The sequence below is a fragment of the Equus caballus genome, chromosome 6 (genome assembly GCF_041296265.1).
Source record: "Equus caballus isolate H_3958 breed thoroughbred chromosome 6, TB-T2T, whole genome shotgun sequence".
Classification (NCBI taxonomy): Eukaryota; Metazoa; Chordata; class Mammalia; order Perissodactyla; family Equidae; genus Equus; species Equus caballus.
Window position 1 is genome coordinate 53,243,210 of NC_091689.1, and position 16,029 is coordinate 53,259,238.

Genomic DNA, 16,029 nt, shown 5'->3' on the forward strand with positions numbered 1-16,029 from the left:
CCCTGAGCTAACATCTGCTGCCAATCCTCCTCTTTTTGCTGAGGAAGACTGGCCCTGAGCTAACATCTGTGCCCATCTTCCTCTACTTTATATGTGGGACACCTGCCACAGCATGGCATGCCAAGCGGTGCCATGTCCGCACCTGGGATCTGAACCGGTGAACCCTGGGCTGCCAAAGCGGAACGTGTGCACTTAACCGCTGCGCCATCGGGCCGGCCCCAGGATCTTATTTTTGTTAGGTAAATAAGACGCATTCATGTGCACTTGAAAAGAATGTGTTCTACAGTTGTCGGGGATAATGTTTTAGGTCAAGGTGTGGTTGATGGTGTTTAATTAATTAATTAACTAATTCTATCACTTACTGCAAGAGATGTGTTAAAATCTCCAGCTGTGACGTGAAGTTGTCTATTCTTTTTATCCTGTCTGTGTTTTGGAAATCTGTTATTAGGCATGTACACATTATTATATTGACCCTTTTATCATTGTGAAATGTCCTTCATCTATGGTATTATGCCCTATCTTGAAGTCTGTTTTCTCTCATGGTAATAAAGCCACTCCAACTTTGTACACTTACTGTTTGCATGGTATGTCTTTTTCCATTCTTTTATTTATTTATATTTTTATCTATGTCTTTATATTTAAAGTACATCTCTTGTACACAGCGTATAGTTGGGTCTTGCTTCTGTATCTAGCCTGACAGTTTGCCTTTTAATTGGAGTATAAATTGATATGGTTGGATTTAGGTGTACCATTTTGTTCTTCATTTTCTATTTGTGCTGCTTTTGATCCCTTTCATACTCCTTTCCTGACATTTTTGGATCAACTGACTATTTTTTAGTATTCCATTTTACTTTCTCTATTAGCTTTTTTAGTTGTACTCTTTTGCATTATTATTATTATTATTTTCTTCTTCTTCTCCTCCCCAAAGCCCCCCAGTACATAGTTGTATATTCTAGTTGTAGGTCCTTCTGGTTGTGCTGTGTGGGACGCCATCTCAGCGTGGCTTGATGAGTGGTGCCATGTCTTCGCCCAGGATCCGAACTGGTGAAACCCTGGGCTGCTGAAGCAGAGTGTCGAACTTAACCACTCCGCCACGGGGCCGGCCCCTGTATTGTTTTTCAGTGCTTGCTCTAGGGATTGCAATATACATCCTTAACTTATAGTTCACATGGAGTTAATATTGTACCAGTTCACATAAAATGTAAGAACCTTCCAATGGTATGGTTCCACTCCGTCCTCCTTCTCTATGCTAATAGCTCCGTACAGTGCATCTCCGTGTCAGAAATCCCATGTGGTTTTATATATGTATATGTACTGTTTAAACAATCATCTATCTTTGAAAGAAATTAGGAGAAGAAAAAACTGTATATAGAATGTTATCTTTACCCACATGTCTTAATTCCTTCCTGTAGATTCAAGTTCCATTTGATGTCATTTATTTTTAGTCTGCAGAACTTCTTGTAGCATTTCTTGTAGGGCAGGTCAGTTGGAAACCAATTCTTTCTGTTTTTATTTAGGTGAGGATGTCAGTTTTTGTTCAGTTTCGTTATAAAGTTTCTTTCCTTTTTTTGGTAATTACTAAATTTTTAAGGAGACGTTGTGAGACTCTGTGAAATCTCATTTTTCAGCACACTTGCTTCCACCAATTATAATATGCATTGATGTTTCTTGCTTGAATTAAATATACAGAGATGGTTGCCAAATAGTGATTTTCTAACTTTATCATTCGTTCTACATTTATTAGTTTTCATTATACTGTCAGGAAGAGCTTTCTCTTCTCCCTATTTATTTATTCATTTATTTATTTGTCAGCCTGAAACGGTGAATTCTTATTTTATTCAATGTTATAATCTGTGGCAATCATTATTTTCAATCTCAAAATTCTCCAAATTTAGCCAGTTGGCGCACTGTCAATCTAGCTTTCTGTGTCCTTTTGACATATGCTCTTTATTCTTTGAATATGTTTTTATTTCCTGGCGCAATATAATGTTCCCAGTTTATCTTGTTTTTCCCTGGCCTCAGCCCTAGAATCAGGCATTTCTCCAGGAACCTCAGTTCTTTTAGTGGTGAGTGGTATTTAGAAACTGCTCCTAGGCCCTCTCAGTGGATTTAGCAAGGAAATGTGCATATGTATATACATACATACGCAGTCACACATTTACCCATGTATTTATTTCTATATTTACCTGTGTATTGAAAATGAGCTCACACTGGTGTGCTCCATATGTCTTTGATCTATAGGTTTACAGGTTTTCTCAAATACTTTGGACATTATTTCTTCCGATATTTTTCTGTCCCCACCTCTCCCTCTTTCTGGGTCTCCAGTTTCTGTGTTAGACCACTTGATATTTTCTCACAGGTCACTGATGCACCTTTCAAAATTTTTTTTTTTTAGTCATTTTCCTTTCTCTCCTCACTTAGGATAATTTTTATTGCTATGTTTCCAGGTTCAGTGGTCTTTTTTACTGTCATGTCTATACTGTCCTTAATCCCATTCAGTGTATTTTTAATTTCAGATAATTGTATTTTTCAGCTTTAGATGTTCCTCTCCTTTTTTTTTTTTTAAAGATTTTATTTTTTTCCTTTTTCTCCCCAAAGCACCCTGGTACATAGTTGTGGGACCTTCTAACTGTGGCATGTGGGACGCTGCCTCAGCGTGGTTTGATGAGCAGTGCCATGTCCGCGCCCAGGATTCGAACCAACGAAACACTGGGCCGCCTGCAGCGGAGCGCGCGAACTTAACCACTTGGCCATGGGGCCAGCCTGATGTTCCTCTCCTTTTTAAAAAAAGTCTTCATTTGGGGCCATCCCAGGGGCACAGTGGTTAAGTTTGCACGTTCCGCTTTGGCGGCCCGGGGTTCGCTGGTTCGGATCCCGGATGCGGACATGGCACACTTGTCAAGCCATGCTGTGGTGGGCATGCCACATATAAAGTAGAGGAAGATGGGCACAGATGTTAACTCAGGGCCAGTCTTCCTCAGCAAAAAGAGGAGGATTGGCAGCAGATGTTAGCTCAGGGCTAATCTTCCTCAAAAAAAATTAATAAATAAAAATTAAAAAAAATTTTTTTAAGTCTTATTTTCTCTGCTTATCATGCTTATGCTTTCCTCTACTTTTTGCACATATAGAGTGTTTTTATAATAACTCATTTGTTTGGTTGGTTGGTTGTTTTTTTGAGGAGGATTAGCTCTGAGCTAACATCTGCCATCAGTCCTCTTTGTTTTTTTTTTGCTGAGGAAGGCTGGAAGGCTGGCCCTGAGCTAACATCCATGCCCATCTTCCTCTACTTTATATGTGGGACACCTGCCACAGCATGACTTGATAAGCGGTGTATAGGTCTGCATCCAGGATCCAAACCAGCAAACCCTGGGCCACTGAAGCGGAGCATGCAAACTTAACTGCTGCACCACTGGGCTGGCCCTATAATAACTCTTTTAACTCTTGTTTGCTAGTCCATCATTGCTAGATCTGATTTTTATTGAATGCGCTTTCTCCTTGTTACAAGTCCTATTTTCCTGCGTCTTTGCATGCCTGGAAATTTTTTATTGTGTGCCAAACATTGTATATCTTATGTTTTTAGGTGCTGGATTTTGCTTTAGTCCTTTAAAGGATATTGTACTTTATTCTGACATACTCTTAGCCCTACATGAGTTTCAGAAAATGTTTGCCTATTGCTTTCCTGTAGTTCTTTCTCCAGCCTTGTGACATTTCTCCTCATAAATGCACAGCTCGTTGTGCAGTGGGGGCTGTTTGTGGGTGCCCTGTGTGGGTCTCCAGAGTGCTCTCTTAGTGAGCTCCCACCTCTCCCATATTTTGCTGGGTAACTTCTGATGCTTTAGACTCCCCAAACTCTGCCCTCTCTCTCTTCCACTCGCTGAGGCCGCTGGGCCCTTTGTGGGTATCCCTCCCTGGTCCGCATCCTGGAAACTGCCTTCTGGGAGTAAGCTGGGGAAACGATAGGGCTGGCTATTTCCTTCTCTCAGGGATCAGAGTCCCGCACTGCCTGTTAGACAGTCTCTCCACAGACTGTTGCAGATATTTTGTCTGGTTTCTAGTTGTTTATGACTGGAAGGCATCATAGCAGTTAATCCTTCATGGGCAGAAGCAAAGAGCCTCCAAAAAATGCTTTTGAATCTGTATTTTTTGTCCCTTACCACTTCTTTCATTTTACTTAAAAGCCTCGTGCCAACAGCCTTTGATTACTGTGTTGATCATTCATTTCTACAGTATGTTGGTAAACACCTGCCAAGCGTGTGTTTCAGACAGTGGAGATGCAAAGAATATAAGACACGGTTGCTGCCCCTTGGGAGTATATAGTTTTGTGAGTGACTTAGACAGGTAAATAACTCGTAAAAATATAGTTGAGTAATACGGGCCAGATGCCCAAAGACTAGGCATGTGTGGAGGAGAGTCATTCCTTTGACCTGGGAATTTGAGGCAGGCTTCACAGAGGAAGAAACGTTTGAGCCAGGCTTTGAGGGCCACACAGAGAGGACCGGGTCATGGAGGGTATTCATGGTTTGAAGTCTTCTATATAAGTAAAAAGATATAATTAAAATGTGCCAGAAGGATTCTTGATCAAAATTGTATCTAGGATGTAAGGCTTTATTTTCTTTTCTTGGTCTAGATATTAAAATTCTGATTTTACTATCAAGCCATGTTAAAATTAACTTCCTGGAATAATTAACTGTCAAATAGTTTATGTACTGATTATTCATTTTTTTGGGTTTTTTTTTAAAGTTTTTAATTTGTGTTATATTATGAATTTAAACAAAATCTACATGGTTTACTTCAGCTGGCATCCAAGGATATAGCTTTCTAAGTAACACTGTTTTCTGCCTGAGCTAGCCAGTGACTCCTGGAATATGACTCAAAAGATAGATGAATGTGTTTCCTTTTAAGGCTCCAGTTTGTCAGTAGTTTCCACGAAGTGACAGCCCAGAAACGTTCTAAGCCTGAATAGTATAAAATTTTGTCAATCATCTTCAATTTTTCTACTTTTCCAAAATCACATATAAAAATTCTTCTATTTTTTTATGTATAGTGACAGATGTTAACTAACTTATTGTGTTGATCATTTTGCAACGTATACAGTTAATCTCATCACTGTATTGTACACCTGAAGCTAATTAATGTTATATGTCAATTGTACCTTAATAAAAAAATCATTCTATTTTTGCAAACATTAGCATTTGAGACTGATATGTTTATTTAGGAAAACTGAGGTTTTACATGTGTTCCCAGAATTTAAAAAAATTCCATTCTTCCTACTCCCCAAATTTTAACTGATTATTGGACAAATTGATTTGATGGTAAGTTTTTAGTATTTGAAATTGGTAATAGGTAAGGTTTTTCACTCCTGGACACAAGTGGAAGTCACATGCTCTTATTAGAATGTGATGTTTCAACTTATTACACCAAATATTCATGTAACCAAATTCATTGGGCTCTTGCTGTTCATTAGATATTGTTAGGCTAGAGATAAAAAACCAAAAAACGTTACTTTTTTCCATGAAGAGCTCACAGTCTAGTGAGGGAAACTATATTGTTAACAGATAAATTATGATTCAACCTGGTAAGTGCTGTAAATAAAGTGTAACTCTTTAGAGAACCTAAAGGATGGGACAACTTATTCTGTCTGAGAGAAGCAGGAAGGTTGACTAGAATCAGAATAACATAGAAGAATTTATATTCATAGTCTTAATAGTAATTATTTCTAACACTTTATTACACAGAAGAAGCCACTTGGGGAAACCTTTTTAAAAATGCTGATTAGGGCCCCAAACTCAGTCCTATTTAGTAGGCTCAGTAGTAAGGCATCCTAATGTTAAACTAGCATTCCAGGTAATTCTGAAATGGGTTCATGGACCACACTTTGGAAAACACTGAGCTAGAAGTTTATGAACTTGAATCCTACTTGAAATTACAGACTGTTAGAGCATTCAACTGAATGAGTCCAGATAGTTTTTAGAGGTGTGGTTATCAAAAGAGTATTTTGGAATATGTTATTAGGTTTTTACTATTTGGGGATGAATTCTATTATTAAAACTATGATTCACATTTAATACCTGTACGTTAAATTTTGGTCTCATTGAGAATTTCATTATTTGTAGAAGAATCTGTTAAATATCACAGGTTTTTGATAGTGTTTAAATAATTTTTTTCTACCAAAATTCAGTTTCACAAAAAGCCAATAAAATGCAAAGTGATATTTTAAGGAATGAGTTTGGAGAGATAATTAATTATTTGCCTTAAATGAGCTGATGAAAAGTTTCTAACATGTTTCTAAACATGTTTACTGACATATGAAAGTGTCAATAAGCAAATATCTGTAAACAAAAAGGTGGTTTTGACTTGCAGTGTTTTTGGAGCAGACATATAACAATCGGGGGTCACTTCTGTTCTTCGTTGAGTCTTTTTAACGAGGGCTTTTCTCTAATGTAGGGTTGAAATATCTTTTATTTCAGTAAATCTTATGATGTATCAAGGTTAATATTTACCAGCTACAAGAGAAGGAAAAATGATAAATCCCAGTGAGAGGAGTTAACAGTTATATAGGCCAAAGATGCATTAAAACATTCTTTACTGCTAATAAATACCATAGTTCTTTCTCATATTTTGCCAATTTTTTTTTCATAAGGTGGCCTCCCTTTAATGTAGTTTAATTTACAGCAGTGCTCTTTTAACAGTGCTTTTGCCACTAGATGTCACTAGACTAAAACAATTGGTAAGCTAGTTGAAGCTGCTACAACCTGTGGCAATATTTGCAAAGGCCTTTGGTTAATTAAGTTTACTCTGTACCATCTGGATTTCTCATAAAACCAGGTCACAGCTTGCTTCAAGCACAAGCTGGTTGGAAAATATACATGTTCTGTGACACATTAGTATTCTATAATTAGTTATTTTAGTGCTTATCAGGACAGAAAAGGAAAAAATCTACTGCCACAGGAAACTTTTAGTGACCTTAATTTTTTGGAGAGAAAACTCTGTTTTCAGTCTATCACTATACTCAATTTATTACACCAAAAATTTATCAAGAGTTGGGATTGTGTCTTAATCATCTCTAATTTCTCAGGTCCTAGCACAAAGCTTGGCACTTGGTAAGTATTCGGTGAATGTTATTAAGCATTAGGGTAGTATACTAGATGCCATAGGGCAAAAAAGATAGGCCACGAATCCTCCTCTCAAAAAGTCTCATTTGGGAGACAAGAATCTACAGAAACATAAGCCCACAGCTCAGGGTAGTGTGCATGTACCAAATGAGTACCGTAGTCGTTAAATTCTGTGGGATTTCAGAGGATCGGCAGCTCTTGGGAGCGGGAGGCAGTGATAAGAGGTGTCCTCAAGAACGGGTATTTAGATGAAAAGGGAGGGCAGGTACAAGTGAAGAAAGTAATGCACCAAGGTTCAAGGGTGGAAAATGCAGGCAGCAAAGATTCAGAAAGGTAAGAATTCAAGCGCCATGAATTTAAGGCTTATAGTTGGACTTAATAGTTTTTTAGGGGGGTATGTTAAAAAATATTGGGGTGGAAGAAGAATATATTGGGCAATGCTTTGTAATTTACAGAACACTAGCACTTGAAGAAGGGTGAATTAAAGATGATTACTCTGTGATTTTAAAATGCTTCTGCTCCAAAGTCTATTAAGAACGCCTGTGTTTAAAAGTTATAATGTAGGGGGGCGGCCCCGTGGCTGAGTGGTTAAGTTCACGAGATGCTTCGGTGGCCCAGGGTTTGGATCCTGGGCGTGGACGTGGTACCACTCATCAGGCCATGGTGAGGCGGCGTCCCACATGCCACAACTAGAAGGATCCACAACTGAAAAATACACAGCTATGTACTGGGGGAATTTGGGGGGGTGGGAAAAGCAGGAAAAAAAAAAAGCAGATTGGCAACAGTTGTTAGCTCAGGTGCCAATCTTAAAAAAAAAAAAAGATATAAATAGAGGGCTTAGCATAGTGCCTGGTACTTAGTAAACCCTCAGTAAATGATGCTTGTTGATAATATTATTAAATCAGAAAAAAATATTAGGGACAGTCCACAAAATAACTGACCACTGTTCTTCATAAGTCAAAGTCATGAAAGACAAGGAATGACTCACGAATGGTCATACTACATTTGATCTTAGCCAAAAGGCCGAGAAGCCATGAAAAGTTGTCATAGATTGGAGGAAACTAAGGAGACATGCAGTGTGGGGTCCTGAATTGGATCCTAGAATGGAAAAGGACATTAGTGGAAAAAATGGTAATTTGAATAAGGTGTGTAGCTTAGTTAATTGTATTGTGCCAATGTTAATTTCCTGGCTTTGATAATTGTACTATGGTTCTGTACTATGTTAATATTAGGGGAAGCTGGTGAAGGACATAGAACCTATCTATACTTTATGCAAATTTTCTGAAAGTTAAATTATTTTAAATATAAAAAGTTTAAAAGTATAATATTGTCTTAGAAAAGATTACAATGCTGTATTTGGACTGTTTTCTCCTGAAAGGGCAGGTGTTAGAAGAAAGGTTTTAGAATCTCCTACATTGTATACTTTTTAGAGTAATCTGCTAGGATGGCTTAAGGCAAGAGTGAGTGCCGTTGAAGACAGGGAAGTCGAACTTCTGAGGACCCTGAGTCCATTTTAACACCTCTATACATATTGTAGTTAATAGATAAATTTCGCCAATGTCCTGGCCTTTAAGGCCACTTGAACTTTGACTCTTCAAACTGTTATTTAATACCCTCATCCCCCTTTTCAGGATGTTCACAGTAATCTAATGAGGCGTCCCGGGGCTTTACCATCAACCCATAGTCTGTATTTCAATAAGAAATGCTTTCTTACAGAATTTTGCCTATGGGCTTTCCTTATATATTTTGTCATCTTAACTTAGATTACGCTGTTGGCCCAGAACAACAGAACATCTCCTGTTTGTAGAGGTGTTGGCATAATTAGGTTCTAAAATCAATGCCTGAATTTTATATATACTTATAATCTTGGAAGTTTTTTTAATCCTCAGCAAAGACTACTTTAAAAATATATATACTCCTGTACTTTAAATGTTTAGAATAAAGGGAAGGTTTGAATGCACATATCTGGACATTCAGATGTTTTTGACCTATCATAAACAAGGGATTAGTTTTTAGTTTTTGTTTTGTTTTCCTTGTGATGCCTTTAGTATGAGGGTGATACTGGATTCATAAAGTCAGTCGGGAAGTATTTCTTCCTCTCTTTTCTGAAAGAGTTTGTAAAGGATTGTTATTATTTTTTCTTTACATATTTGATATAATTCACAGTGAAGCTACTGGGCCTGAGGCTTTCTTTACTTGGTATAAGTCTATTCAGATTTTCTATTTCTTCTTGAGTCAGTTTTGGTAATTTTTGTCTTTCTAGGAATTTGTTTATTTCATTTAAGTTATCTAATTTGTTGGCATAAAGTTTTTTATAATATTCCCTTTTAATCCTTTAAATTTCCCTGAGGCCAATAGTGATGTCCCTCTTCCATTCCTGACTTTTGTCATTTGAGTCTTTTCTCCTTTTTTCTTGTCAGTTTGGCTATAGATTTGTCAGTTTTGTTGATTTGTTCAGCAAATCAACTTTTGGTGTCACTGATTTTCTCTATTGTTTTTCTGTTTTCTGTTTCATTGCTTTCTACCGTAATCTTTATATTTTCCTTTTTTGCTTGGTTTGGATTTAATTTGCTCTTCTCTTTCTAGTTTCTTGTGGTATAAGTTTAGTTTATTGATTTGACATCTTTTTTCTGAAATAGACATTTAAAAGCTATAAATTTTCCTTTAAGCACTGCTTTAGCTGTATCTCATAAATTTTGGTATGTGTTTTCATTTTCATTCAGTTCAAAACACTTCTAGTGTCCATTTCTATTTCTTCTTTGACCCATGGGTGATTTAGAAGTATGTTGTTGAAGTTAAAAATATTTTGAGATTTCCCAAATCTTTTTCAATTTTTGATTTATAATTTAATTTCATTGTGGTCAGAGATTATACTTTCTAGGATTTAAATCCTGTTTATTGAGACTTGTGTTATGGCTTAGTATATGGGCTATCTTGGAAAATGTTCCATGTGCACTTTAAAAAAAATTAACAGGTTTTATTTTTACAGAAAAATTGAGCAGGAAGTACGAGAGTTCCCATGTACTTCCTTAATCACTCTCCCTCCAGTTTTCCCTATTATTAACATTCTTGCATTAATGTACATTTATTAGAATTGATGATACCAGTTTGATGTATTATTATTAACTAAAGACCATAGTTTACTTTAGGATTCACTCTTGGTGTTGTACATTCTATGGGTTGTGACAAATGTATAATGACATATATATACCACTACATCTGTATCATACAGAATGGCTTTATTTCCCTAAAAATCCTCTGTACTCCACCTGTTCACCCCTCCTGCCCTACTCTCAGAACCCTTGGCAACCACCGATCTTTTTACTGTGTCCATAGTTTTTCCTTTTCAGAATATTGTATAGTTGGAATCATACAGTATGTAGCCTTTTTAGATTGGCTTCTTTCATTTTGCAGTATACATTTAAGATTTCTCTATATCTTTTTGTGTCTTGCTAGCTTATTTCTTTTTATTGCTGAATAATATTCCATTGTCTGGATGTATCATAGTTTGTTTATCCATTCACCTGTGGAAGGACATGTTGGTTGCTTCCAAGTTTTGGCAGTTGTAATATAACTGCTATAAACATTCACGTGCCGATTTTTGTGTGGATCTTTTCAATTCATTTGGGTAAATCAAGGAGCATGATTCCTGATCATCTGTTAAGAGTGTGTTTAGTTTTGTAAGAAATTGCCAGACTGTCTTCCAAAGAGGCTGTACCGTTTTGCATTTCTATCAGCAGTGAATGAGAGTTCCTGTTGCTCTATAGCCTTGCCAGCATTTGCTGGTGTCATTGTTTTGGATGTTAACCATTCTAATAAGTTTGTAGTGGTGTCTTACCATTGCAATTCCCTAGTGATAGATGATATTGAATCTCTTTTCATGTGGTTATTTGCTATCTGTATATCATCTTTGGTGAGGTGTCTTTAGCCCATTTTTTAATTGGGTTGTTTATTTTCTTGTGTTGCGTTTTAAAAGTTCTTTGTATATTTTGGATACCAGTCCTTTATTACATATGTGTTTTGCTGCTTTATGCGGCTTGTCTTTTCATTCTCTTAATGGTGTCTTTCGCAGAACAGAAAGTTTTTAATTTTAATTAAGTCTAATTTATTTTATGAAGCCTAATTTTTTCTTTCATGGATTGTCCTTTTGATAGTTTATCTATAAAAACTCATCACCAAACCCAGGGTCCCCTGGAATTTCTCTTGTTATTGTCTAAGAGTTTTATAGTTTTGCATTTTACCTTTAGCTCTTTGATCCATTTTGAGTTAATTTTTGTGAAAGGTGTAAACCATGTGCACTTCTAAAGATTGTGTACTCTGCAGTCATGGGATGGAGTGTTCTATATGTGTCAGTTATGTCAAGTTGGTTGATAGTGTTCAATTGTTCTATATCCTTACTAACTTTCTGTTTAGTTTTATTGATTACTGACAGTGAAGTACTGAATTATTCACCTGTTATTGTTGAATTGTCTATTGCTCCTTTCAGTTCTATCAGTTTTCCCTTCATTTGTTTTGAGGCTATATTGTTAGGTGTGTATACATTTATACATATTGTATCTTCCTAAGGTACTCACTCTTTATTATTATGAAATCTCCTTTGTCTCTAATAATACTCTTTGTCTTAAAATTTGTTTTATCTGATATTAATATAGCCATTCTCTTATGGTTCTCTGTATCGTGTATCTCTTTTTTCATTCTTTTACTTTCAACACATTTGTGTCTTTGAATCTAAGATGTATCTCTTATAGAAAGCGTGTAGGTGGATCTTGCTGTTTTGTCCAGTATAACCCTCTTTACCTACTCTCTGCATTTTGCCTTTTTGCTATTTCTTTTCCATACATTCAGTCCTTGTCTCTTTTGTTCCTCTGTTTCCTCCTGGACTACCTTCTTTCATATTAAAGTTTTTAGTGTATTGTTTTAACTCCTCTGTTTATTTTTTTAACCATATATTTTTTGAAGTTGTTTCCTTAGTGGTTGCTCTAAGGGTTACAATTTGCATGTTAATTTATCACGATCTACTTCAGATTAATACTAACAATTGTAGTAAAATATATAAGCTTTGCTCCAATATAGCTCTGTTCTTTTCCTCTCCTTTGTGCTAGTATCATAAATAATATCTGTAACATCTATCTATATAATATCTATATCTAAAAATATAAATATATTAAAATATATATATTGTAAGCCCCAAAATATAGTGTCATAGTTATGGCTTTAAAAATGTTTACATCTTTAAGAAAGTTAAGAGAAGAAATGAGTAAAAATATTTATGGAATCTTTTATATTAACCCACATATTTACTATTTTTGGTGTTCCTCATTTCTTCTTGTGGCTTTGAGTCACCAACTGGTGTCATTTTCATTCAGCATGAAGAGACTTCTTTGAGTATTTCTTGTAATAGAGATCTACTAGCAATGAATTTTCTGTTTTTGTTTATGTGCATGTCTTTGTTTTATCTTTAGTTTTGAAGGATAAATTTGCTGGATGTGGAATTCTTGGTTGACAAAATTTTTTTGCCAGTACTTTGTATGGCATTCAATTATTTTCTAGCCTGCATCGTTTCACATAAGTCGTTTTCCTCTTGCTGTTTTCAAGATTTTCTCTTTGCCGCCGGCTTAACAACAGTTTGTTATATATCTAGGTGTTGATCTCTTTGTATTTTTCCTACTTGGAGATTATTGAGCTTCTTAAATGTGTAGATTAATATTTTCATCAGATTTGGTATACTGTTTTCTTTTCTCCTTCTGGGATTCCCATTGTGTAAGTGTTGGTATGTTTGATGTTGTTGCACAGATCTCTGAAGCTGTGTTCATTTTTCTTCAATCTTTTTTTCAGTTGTTAAGGTTGGATAATTTCTGTTTTTAGGTTCAATGGTTGTTTCTCCTGCTGTCTCAAAACTGATGTTGAACTGCTCTCGTGAATTTTTCATTTCAGTTATTGTAGTTTTCAACTCCAGGATTTCTATTTCCTTATGGAGAATCTCTCTTTGTAGATTCATTGTTGCCATACTTTTCTTTCTTTCATTGTGATATCTTGTAGTTCTGTGAACTTTGAAATATATTAACTACTTTGAATTTTTTTTTAATTTGTTTGTTCCTTCAAATTTTTTTCTTTTTTCTTTTGGTGAGGGAGATTCACCTTGAGCTAATATCCATTGCCAGTCTTCCTCTTTTTGCTTAGGAAGATTGTTGCTAAGCTAACATCTGTGCCAATCCTCCTCCATTTTGTACGTGGGATGCTACCATAGCATGGCTTGATAAGCGGTGTGTAGGTCCACACCTGGGATCCAAACCTGCCAACCCCAGGCCGCCAAAGCAGAGCATGCGAACTTGACCACTACACCTCTGGGCCAGCCCTGCTTTGAAATTTTTGTCTGCTATATCCAGTTTCTGGGATACTCAGAGGCAGTTTCTCTTGGCTGCTTTTTTCTTGAGTATGAGTTACACTTCCCTGTTTCTTTGTATGTCTTATAATTTTTTGTTGGGAACTGGACATTTTAGATAATACAGCAGCGCTGGATTCCGATCTCCCCAGGATTTTTGTTGTTTTGTTTTTTTAAATTGAGGAATATTTGACAATTAAAAATTGTATGTATTTAAAGTGTACAATTTGATGATTTGATATATATTCATTGTGAAATAATCACCACAATCAAGCTAATTAACATATCCTGTTGTTACTTTTTTGTTTGTTTGTTGTTTCTTTGTCTAGTAACAAACTTGCTTGCTAAACCTATGAAATCTGTCTTCCCTGTGATGTGTGGCCATTGATGTCACTGCTCATTTTTTAAACTTGTTTTTATTTTTAAGTCTGCTTTCCCAGGGGTTGTCCCTGTGTCTACATGGCTTACTAGTAAGCCAGTGATTGAACAGAGGTTGTTCTCAATCACCTTGATCCAGTAAGGTTTCTGTCATCTGCCAGTGGATCTGTGTGTGGTAAGTAGCACATTCAAAGTTCAGGTTGTTTTCAAGCCTCTCCCATCTTTTACATTCCGACGAGCCCTTTTACCTCTCCTCTTAGCATGCACATAGCCTCGTTGTCAGCCAGGAGTGTGTGACTTGTTAGACCCTCTTGGGTCTTTGCTGTAAATGCACACATCTTCACCCAGAAATAAGCTTGCCCTAAGTGTAATCACAACCTTGTGCTAGTGGAGCTTTTGGCCCTTCCCACTTGCCTGTCTCTGAGATAGTCAATTCCACTGATACCACTGCTGGCCGTGGGTGTTACTCACTGCTCCAAATCAACTGAGCCTCTTCCTACTGCAGGAGAAAAGCTACTTATTCTTAGAACCTGCCACATTCAGGCACAACATCCGCTTCAACTGAGGCAGGAGGGATAGAAGCCTCAGTCAGAATGCCACAGATTTCCACTGTTCTTACCAGTTCATCTGGTTTTTTAGACATAAGTGCTTCTCAGATTATTGTATGCCTTTGGTTGATTGCTCAAGCCTCACAATGGTTATTTTTATGAATTTTGTCCAGCTTTTTAGTTGGTTTTTGTGGAGAGGATTTGTTGAGTGCCTCACTTGGCTACAACAAGAAGTCGTACCTGTCCTGTCCATTTGCTTTTAATCTAGCTATGTGTTTATATTTAAAGTGGGTCTCTTCTAGCCAGCATATGGTTGAGTCTTGCTTTTCTATTCATCTTAAAAAACTTATGTCTTTTTAAACAATATCTTTAGCCTTCTTCCAGTCAATGTAATTTCAATATAGTTGGATTAGACTCTTCCATCTTGCTGTTTTCTCTTTGCAGCATCTGTTCTTTATTCCTTTTTCCCTCTTTTTCTATCTACTTTAGCATTAATCAAATCCTTTTATGAATCCAATTTTTATTTCCAATATTGGCTTATTATTTAAATCTTAAAATATTTTTTGTGGTTGCCCTAGGATTTATAATACACATCTTTAATTAATCACCACTTCACATATAGTGTAGGGTTTTTATCACAGGAAGGTTTTTATACTCCAATTTCCTCATCATATTTTGTGCTATTGTTGTTATACATTTTTCTTTTACATATGCTATAAACCCACAATACATTGCTATTTTTGCTTTAGACCAGGGGCAGCAAACTTTTTCTGTAAACGGCCTGATAATAAGTATTTTAGGCGTTGTAGGACATCTGGTCTTTGTCTCAGCTACTCAACTCTGTCGTCGTAGCGTGAAAGCAGCCGTAGACAATACATAAAAGAATGGGTGTTACTGTGTTCCAATGTAACTTGACTTACAAAAACAGGAAGTGGGTGAGATTTGGCCCTTGAGCCATACTTTGTTGACCCCTGCTTTAGACAATTATTTAGAGCTATTAAAAATAAAAAAAAAACGTATTTCATATTTACCTTCATTTCAGCCATTTCTGGAGATCTTCATTTCTTTCTGTAGATCCAGGTTTCTATTTGATATCATATTCCTTCTGCCTGAGGAACTTGCCTTAACATTTCTTGTAGTATGGATCTTTTGGTAAGGAATTCTTTCAGTTTTTCTTGGTGTGAAAAAGCCTTTATTTCTCCTTAATTTTTAAATGATAATTCTCATCTTTGTTCCTCTGCATGTAGTGTATCTCTTTTCTCTGGTTGTCTTCAAGATTTTCTCTTTTTTCCATTTTTCTTTTTTTTAAGTTAAGATATAATTTAAATATGGTAGAATTTACCCATTTCAATGTATAGTTCTGTGAATGTTGATGTTTCTGTACAGTTGTGTAACCACCCTAACGTTCAAGATGTAAAATAGTTCCATCCTTCCCCAAAGCTTTTTCTATGTCCCTTTGTAGCCAGGTTCACCTCTTACCTCGACTTCTGACTACTGTTGATCTGTTTTCTGTCCCTATAGTTTTGCCTTTTCCAGAACGTCATTTAAATGGAATCATATGGTACGTGGCCCTTTGAGTCTGGCTTCTTTGACTTAGTATAATGCATTT

The 16,029-nt window shown here is 36.3% G+C and overlaps 1 protein-coding gene and 1 pseudogene across 3 annotated transcripts in view; one reads left to right on the forward strand and one right to left on the reverse strand.

Moving 5' to 3' along the window:
* Positions 1-16,029, forward strand: part of BORCS5 (BLOC-1 related complex subunit 5) — an 83,006-nt gene that overhangs the window by 9,184 nt on the left and 57,793 nt on the right. The gene's annotated exons all lie outside the window — the stretch shown is intronic.
* LOC111774066 (U2 spliceosomal RNA) lies at positions 7,939-8,147 on the reverse strand (annotated as a pseudogene).